The 8,607-nt window shown below is 57.6% G+C and overlaps 1 long non-coding RNA gene across 1 annotated transcript; it reads left to right on the forward strand.

Annotated features, from left to right (window-relative positions):
* Positions 1–6,489: 6,489 nt before the first annotated feature.
* LOC135406134 (uncharacterized) lies at positions 6,490–8,123 on the forward strand. The gene is made up of 3 exons (XR_010426141.1): positions 6,490–6,576; positions 6,815–6,934; positions 8,092–8,123. It is a non-coding gene; the product is annotated as an uncharacterized LOC135406134 (long non-coding RNA).
* Positions 8,124–8,607: the final 484 nt, after the last annotated feature.

Genomic DNA, 8,607 nt, shown 5'->3' on the forward strand with positions numbered 1-8,607 from the left:
AGGGTCCCTTCTCCTCTGACTCTCGCCTTCAGGGTGCCACATTCCCGGATATTCCCTCTCTCCAGGTTTTCCACGTCATTGTCCCGGGGATCCCAGGGGTCCCCACTGTCCAGGCTTCCCCTTCTCCACGCCCCCCGTTTCAGGCTCCCGGGGGTCTCAGGGCTCCTCCCTCTCCGTGCTCCCCCCTCCAGGCTGCCGGCTGTCCCCCAGCAGAGGGATTTGCCAGAGGGGAGGGGATTTGCCTCCGACCCACAGGGAAGGCGGCGGCAGCGGGGTTGTCCTGCAGCCGGGGCCATCCTCGGCTGACAGAGCCAGCACAACACCCGCCCAAAGGGACACTGACTGCCTCCTCACCTGCCTGGGGGGCCCAAGGCATCTTCCTCTTCCTCGCAGCCTCCTCCTCCATCCGCCCAAGCTTTGGGAAGGACAAATCCTGATAGGGGGAAAACAAGGGCTGAGCACGTTGGTTTGGGGGTTCCTCCTGCCCAAGTCCATCTCTAGAACTCATCAGGCATCATAAAACCCTCCAAAACAGCAAGAATCAGCCCAGAAAAACTGAAACCACCAAGATTCAGGCAAAAATCCCTTTCAGAAATAGCAAGCAGTGCAGGAGGAGCCTCCCAAGCAGCAGTTGCAGGGCAGCAGGGACCCACTTGAGCTGCCTTTGGTGCCCAGGAATTCCCCCCACACAGCCCCTCTCCTGCCCCGAGGGACCAGCAGAACAGGGGGAGCCCAAAGGACTGGACTGGAGGAATTGAACAGACATTTTGGGGCCATTTGATGGACATTTTGCAGGGGTGGTGCACAGACTAAGGGAAGGAGACCTGTGTGTTCTAGCAAAGAATGGGAAGGGGGTGGTGGGGGGTGAAGTTGTATTGAGTCATGTGGGGCCTGGGCATGATGGGACTGGTGTGGAATAAGGGCCAGAATGTGCTGCTTTGGGCCGGGGTGGAGTTAATTTTCTTTGCAGGGGCTGCTGTGGGGCTGGGGTTGGGCTTGTGCTGAGCACAGGCTTGAGAACACAGAGGTGGTTTGGTTAGTGCTGAGCCTCCCCAGAGCCAAGGCCTTTCCTGCCCCTGGCACAGACACACTGGGGAGGGGCTGGGGGTGTGGGGAGGTTGGGAGGGGACACAGCTGGGACAGGTTTAGAGGGATGGAGATTGTTTTCCCAAGTCCCCATTCCATGGGATAGGGTCCTGCTCTCCTGGAGGTGCTGAACACCTGCCCAACCGTGGGAAGCAGGGAATGAATCCCCTGTTTTGTTTTGCTCCTGCGTGCAGCTTCTGCTCGTCCTTATTAAAGTGTCTTTCTCTCAACCCACGAGTTTTCCAGCTTTTCCCCTCCCAGTTCTCTCCAGGGTCCTGCTGGTGGGGGAGTGAGGAGCGGCCGGGAGGGGCTTGGGGGCTGCATGGGGTGAAACCACAACAGCCTTTGTTGGTGTCCAGGGTGGGGCTGGGAGTGTTGGAGATAGCCACAGATGTGTCTGGGATGTGCTGCTGAAATTTGCAGCTGCTGGGGCTGTCTGGGGCTCCTGGCTGTGTGTCAGAGTCTGGGGCTCCTTGGTGGCTGCAACTCCGTGTGAACTCGAGCTGAAGGGCCTGTGACCTGTGGGTGAGTCCAGGCTGGAGCAGAGACCCCCCTGCAGCCTGTGGAGGAGCCCACACTAGAGCAGATTTGCTGGCAGGACTTGTGACCCTGTGGGGGATCCACACTGGAGCAGCCTGTTCCTGAGGGACTGACCCCATGGAAGGGATCCACACTGGAGCAGCCTGTTCCTAGGGACTGACCCCATGGAAGGGACTGACACTGGAACAGCCTGTTCATGAGGGACTGATCCCATGGAAGGGACCCACACTGGAACAGCCTGTTCCTGAGGGACTGATCCCATGGAAGGGACCCACACTGGAACAGCCTGTTCCTGAGGGACTGACCCCATGGAAAGACCCACACTGGAAGTGCCTGTTCCTGAGGGACTGATCCCATGGGAAGGACTCAGGTTGAAGAAGTCTATAGAGGACTGTCTCCCGTGGGAGGGAACCAGGCTGGATGGAGCAGGGGAAGGACTCCTCTCCCTGAGGTTGAAGCAGCAGCACAAACATGGGATGAACTGACCATAACCCCCACTCCCATCTCCCTGGGCCCCCGGGGTGGGGGGGGAAAGGGAGGAAATCAGGGATGAAGTGAAACCCGATGGTTTTGTAGGATTTGATTTCCTTCCCGTTCTCCTGCTCTGATTCGATTGGTCACAAATTCAGTCATTTCCCCAGGTCATGTCTCTCGTGCCCGTGACAGCGGCAGGTGAGTGAGCTCTCCCTGTCCTTATCCCAACCTGCCAGCCTTTCCTTCTGTGTTCTGTGCCCTGCCCGGGTGAGGAGGGCAGTGACGGAGCGGCTTTGGTGGCCCCGGGCCCCCAGGCAGGGCCAGCCCAGCCCAGGAATCCTTGCAAGAATTCCATGGGGCTCCCTTGGAACCGCCAGCGCACGGCGGGTCCGGCTGCGCGGGCAGGTGGCCCCAGAAATACCAACTGGGCCCAACAGGACAGGGCGAGGGGGCAGGGGGTGCTGGGGGGGGAAACCTCCTTCCTCCGAGCTGGCAGGGAGAGGAGGAGGGAGAACCTGGTGCCGAGTAAAGGGGAGAGGAGGAGGGATGAGGCTGGAGCTGTGGAAGGCGCTGGAGGCGGCCGGGAGGCAGCCGGGACTTGGCTTTCCACATCTGTGCGGGGAAAGGAAGCCAGTCCCTGGTTTCTGGGGCTGTCCCCCCTCGCAGTTTGTTGGGTTTAACACCAAAGTGCAGCAAAGCCCCGCCCCAGGGCACGGCCGGTCCCGGACACAGCCCCGGCGGGCGGGCGGGCGGAAGCCATGATGGCGGAAGGTGCGGCTGCGCTGGGGGAGATTGCGGGGCCTGCGGGAGAGCGGGGCTCTGGAGATCCCCTCGGGGGCTGCGGGGAGCACGGCTGCGGGTGGAAAGGCTGGAGGGCTCGGGAGGGTTTAGCCAAGGGGTTCGGGGGTTCCTGAGGGTCAGAGCGCAGGCCTGGAACCAGCGAGCGGAGGGGGGAACTTTGCTAACGCCCTGGCTGCACTGCGCAGGCGCCGGCGGAGTCCTCAAGAGGGAACATCAACTCCCATGAGGCCCTGCGCGACCCGCCATTACCCCTCCCGCCACAGTGCCCCCTGCCGGCCCGGCGGACCGACCCCAGGGAAAGGGGATCTTAATGCCCCCTCGAACCCCAGAGACCCCCAACACTCAGCACACAGAGACCTCACAGGGAAGGGGTCCCGGGGTCCCCTAAAGCCCAGCAGTGGGGTTCAGGGGATCTCCCAGCCCTCAGGGGAGAGGTCTTGGGGGTGCCCCCCAAAGTGCGGGGGGGTGATGGACCACGTCCGGGTAAGGGGATCCCAGTGCCCCCAGTATATCCCAGTGACCCTCAGTACGGCCCAGTAACCCCCTCAGTGACCAGCCAGTGTGTCCCTGTGACCTCCCACTGCCCCCCAGTATGGCCCAGTGATCCTGCAGTGAGCACCCAGTAACCCCCAGTATGGCCCAGTAACCTGCCAGTGTCCCCCTGTGTGTCCTGGTAATGCCCCAGTAACCCCCCAGTCCCTCCCAGTGCCCCCTGCTTCCCCCCAGTGTGTCCCAGTATCCCCCAGTAATCCCCCAGTGCCCTGCAAAGCCCCCCAACTGTCCCCAAGGTGTCCCCAGACGCCCTTGGCCTTTCTGTGAGTGTGAGGGGGAGAGGGGATGTTTTTGTGCTCAGAGGGTCCAGGGGGAGCTCCTGGGGTGAGATGGAGGGTTGGGGACATCAGGGATGGAGTTTGGGGACAGTGGGGAGGAGTTTGGGGACAGTGGATTTAGGGGTGTCAAGGGGGGAATTGGGGCCATGGGGAGGCCCTGGGGAAAACGGAGACACCAGGGGGGTCTTGGGGTGTTAAGGAGGGAACTGGGGACACAAAGAGGGTCTTGGGGACACCAGGGGGGTCTCAGGACTCACCTACTGGTGGTGCTGCCCATCCTCTCCCCCCCCCAGGCCCATTTAACCCCCTCAAATGTCCCCCAACCCCCCTTTTCCATTTAATCCTCTCCCCCTACAGATCCATTTGACCCCCCAATGCCCTCAAGACCTTTTAACTCCCCCAAATGCACCCAAAGCCCTCCAAAACCACCAAATTCCCATCCAACACCCCAAGATCCCCCCAAATCTCCCCCAGCTCCCCCCTCAAATGCCTTCCAACCCCCCCAAGAGGGGTCACCCAGCACCCTAGGACAGGAACACAGTGGGCTGTACTGGGGTCACTGGGCTGTACTGGGAGGGCACTGGGGGGTCCTCAGGTGTCCCACGACAACGTGGCCCAGCTCCAGGAGAGATCTGGGGAGCAGTGAGGAGCTACTGGTCTGTCCTGGTTTGTTCCCCCAATCCCCAAAGCCCCTCCCCAGTTCCCCCAGGACCCTCCCGCACCCCAAAGCCCCCCAGGGCCCCCCAGGCCCCTGACTTGGTCCTGCTGCCCCTTGAGGATCTGCAGCTGCTGCAGAACCAGGCATTTTCTCAGCAAATGTGCAGCTGACACCAAGCTGGGGGTGTGTTGATGTGCTGGAAGGCAGGAGGGCTCTGCAGAGGGACCTGGCCAAGCTGGATCCATGGGCAGAACAGGATCAGACATATTCTGTCATCCTGGGACAGGGTTCAGGGTATCATGAACCAAGTGCCAGACAAGTCCCACTCTTCCCCTAAACACAAAGATGAGAAGAAGAGCAGTAAGTCTCCGGAGAAGCCAGAGAAGAAGCCTCTGGAAAAACATGGCAGCCACAAGAGTCTTCAGCAGGAAGGGGAAGTTGCAGAAGGCTCAGTCGGAAGCCAGGATGCCGGAGTGCCCTGCTTGGACTTCCACGTCACGCGTCGTGAAAAGGTGTTTAGGAGGATCCTGAAGAGCAAGAAGCTGCCACCACCAAAGCAGGTAAAAGCCTGCAAGGCTCAGATGCTGAACTTGCCGTGGTCTGGGGCCCTGGAACAGTGTGCCCCCCAGGTGATAACAACACAGACCCTTGTCAAGGCCACTGATGATGTTCCACAATAGCTCCGCAGTATCTCTGTGGATGGGGAGATTCTCAGCCTCCCTCAGATGTGTGGAAAGTGGGAGTGCTCTGTGTCCAAGCATCCCATCTGTTCAGAGAATTTCTCAGTCTGGAAATCATTAAAAATGGTCCCAGGGCAGGGCAGCTCCCAGGCATTGTTCTCTTCAGCTGAGTCACTTGGGAGAGGTTTCTCTCTTGGTCCCACTGTAGGTCCTGCCTCTGCTCTGGAGCCTGCTGACCCACTGTGAATAAAAAAGCACTTGTACTCCGTGTAAATCAAAAACTCCACTGCCAAAAGCTCAGGGCCTTTAGGGAAGGAGTGTGAGGATGAAGGTGACACGAGTATAAACAGGCTTTTCTCTTTGGTTTTAGATCCTGCACTCTCTGGGACTGGGACCTCCCATTCCCCCTGGCTCTCTTTTCTCTGTGGTCCCCTACCCAGAGGAGGACAGAGTCCCCACAGCATCACAAGACCTCAGACACTTCATCCTTGTTGAACCTGAGGGTGCTGCTGCAGAAGATGATGTGGTGGGTACTCCTTTTGTGCCTTCAGTGAGGGTGCCAGGGCAGGGGACAGGTTGGATGGAAAAGGGTCACCGTGGAGGGGCAGTGAAGATGTGATGGGGCCCCATGTCTGCAGGCATCCTTTCCACCAGGGATGAGAGAAAAGAGACAGCTCTGCTGGAGACACAGAGCAGTTCTGTAAGACAACAGGAAAAAAATCGCTTAAACCCATCAACCCAAGAGTCCTTGGTGGGGAGAGGGTCCTGGGTAAGGAGGGGTGTCCGAGGCAAGACAAAGGCCAGTAAGGAAGACCAAGTCCATGGGCAATGGTGATTATTTATTCTCTCTCCTGTTGGCTAACAAATCCCCCATTCTGCTTTCCAGGAGGGGCGTGTCTCAGGGCAGGTCTCACCTCTCTCTCTCTTTTTTCTCTCCCCTTATGCCAAGGCCCCAGAGGCAGAGGCACAGGACCACTTGAAGGAGGGGAAAGCCACGAGCAGACACAAGTCTAGCAAGGAAAAGCCAAACTCCCCCCAGAGCCCGAAAAGTCTCCAGGATCACTCCCCAGAAACACCCAGAAGTTCACCTGAGCCAATGAAAAGCCAACTGCAGAGTGACTCAACCCTCGAGAGACCTGCCAGGTGAGCTGCAGGGGAGGAGGTGATCCCTGTGCTTCACGCTCATCTTGTCAAACGAGGTCCATCGTCCTCAGCTCCGCAGCGACCCTCTGCCAGTGCCTCCATGGGATGGCGAGTGCACAGCCCTCCTCCTTGTCTCGTTTGCCCCTTAGCAATGACTGAAGCTTCCCTTTTAACTGCCAGGCTGAGAAGGTTCCGGTGGATCGTTCCTGCCCACGGCGAGGTGGAACTGAAGATCCGCTTCAGCCCCACAGTGCCAGGGCAGTTTGACCAGCTGATTGAACTTTGAGATCCTGGGCTCAAAGCGCCTGTACCAGTTGCCCTGCAGTGCCACTGCCCTGTACCCCAGCATCAGCCAGAACCCACGGTAAGGCTGGGCCACAGGAGCATCCCACACTGCACCCCCGACCTGGGAGCCAGGGCTGCCCCTTGTGACCTTCTGGCTGGGGCAGATGGTGCTGCCTGAGTCACCCAGCATCCCTTCCTCTGCTGGGAGCTGGGAGGCTGAACTGGTACCTCAGCCACCGAGAAGGGTGATGGCTTTCTGACTAGATTTCCTACTTGCAGCATCTCAGAGCTCCTCATTCCCAATTGTCTCTGCCCAGGCTGGTGTTTCCTCGCTGGAGGAAGAGCAAGGAGAAGGAGGACATCATCTCCAAGGAATATGTCATGAGCACAAAGCAGTTCCACTTTGGACCGCTGCTTTGTGGCAAGTCAGGAGAGTGGTATGTGCTCCCTGCTCCCAAGTGAGCATCCCTGTGTGCTGCCTGTACAGACTGAGATGTCGGGAGGGGATCTCCAGGGCCTTGTGCTCTCCTGGACACACTTGCAGACACACTGTCCCAGTGGCACAATGCAGGGCAGTCCCGGGCAGAGACCTGGCAGACACATGGGCTTGAGGGAGCACAGATGTGTGAGTGTGAGCAGATAACAGGCAACTGAGCCTTGGAGGAGCTGCTTTGCCAGCCTGGTGGGTGCCCTGGTGTCCAGAGCCACCAGAGCTGCTGCTGCCAGCCCGAAGGTGACTTGGGGCAACCTGTGTCCCCTCCACATCTCAGCTCCACCCCTTAGGAAATGAACTTTATGGTGCTTTTTCAAGTGCTTTGAGCTCGACAGGTAGACAAACAAGCAAGTATTCTCTAGATGGTTTTGTAAACCTTTCATTAATCTCTAATAGTAGTGAGATTTTGTGATTTGACCTGCCAATATGTGTGAGTCAGAGGGGAACTTACAGCAGGAATTGTGTTTTCCTGAGATTCCAGTGCATCCACAGTGCTGGAAAAAGTCTGCCTAAAAATGTTGTCATTGTAGCTGTTGGCATATTTCTGTTTTTAATGTCACTCTTCTTTTTATTTTTTTAATAATATTTGAAGTTAAGGTCTTGTCTCCATGGGAGCTCTGGAAGGCCAGGCTGATGGATGGTCTGGGATTTCTGTTTGCCTCTTTAGCCCTTTCATTCCAAATTCAGTTGCACACCTCAGGGAAGGGTCATTTGTTATCTTTCACATTCCCCTTGGGAACTGATGCTTTTGATTTCTTTCCCTCAGACTTTTGAGCTAACCCACAGTAGTCTGACGACTTTTCTAAAAGAGATAAGCAAAACTCTTTTGCAAACATCTTTTCCAAAGCCTTTCTCTATCCTCTGCAGGGAAGGCACCCCAAGAAAGAAGGGGAAAGAACCCTTGTGCCTGGTGTATTGTTGTTTTTCCAGGCACTTTTGAATTTAAATTGTGTGAAACACTTATGAAATGGCCTGTGCATCGTCACGCTTCTGGGGTGCAGGCACCAGGTATAGGGGCAGCGTCAAAGCCAGGCAAGGATGAGCACACAGACCGTGCCTCGTGCCCCTGACAGGGATCCTTTTTCTTCTCCTGCTTGTTAGACCATGGTCTTCCAGTGCCACCTCCTGCTGCCAGCACACAGTGCTTTCCTCGGTGTGTGGTGAGGGCAACAGTCTCCTCTGCAGCCTTTTCCCCTTCTCTGGACAGGTACAAGGCACAGAACTGCCCCGGCAACAGCGAAAAGTTAACCATCCTCAACGACTCCCCCATGGAGGCAGAGGTGCATTTCTCCTTTGAGAATGACAGCAAAGGAGAGACGTTCCTTTTGGACCCTCCCAGCATGAGGCTGCAGCCCAAAGAGAAGAAGGTAGGAGGTGAGCAGGTAGGGCAGGCACCGCAGAAGTGCCGTTCCTCCTGCTCACAGAGGGCTCTTTGTATTTCTGTTTGTGGGGACGGGTTCAGAAGCTGAGTGTTTGGGCGTACCCGACTTCTGCTGGCCTCCTGGAAGACAGTCTCGTCTACTGCATCAAGGACAACCCAGAGCCAGTGGTCTTCCAACTGTGCTGCCAAGGGGTGCAAGTGAAGCTGGGGGTCAGTCCCCAGGAGCTGCATTTCAA

This window comes from Pseudopipra pipra, chromosome W, assembly GCF_036250125.1.
Source record: "Pseudopipra pipra isolate bDixPip1 chromosome W, bDixPip1.hap1, whole genome shotgun sequence".
Taxonomy (NCBI): domain Eukaryota; kingdom Metazoa; phylum Chordata; class Aves; order Passeriformes; family Pipridae; genus Pseudopipra; species Pseudopipra pipra.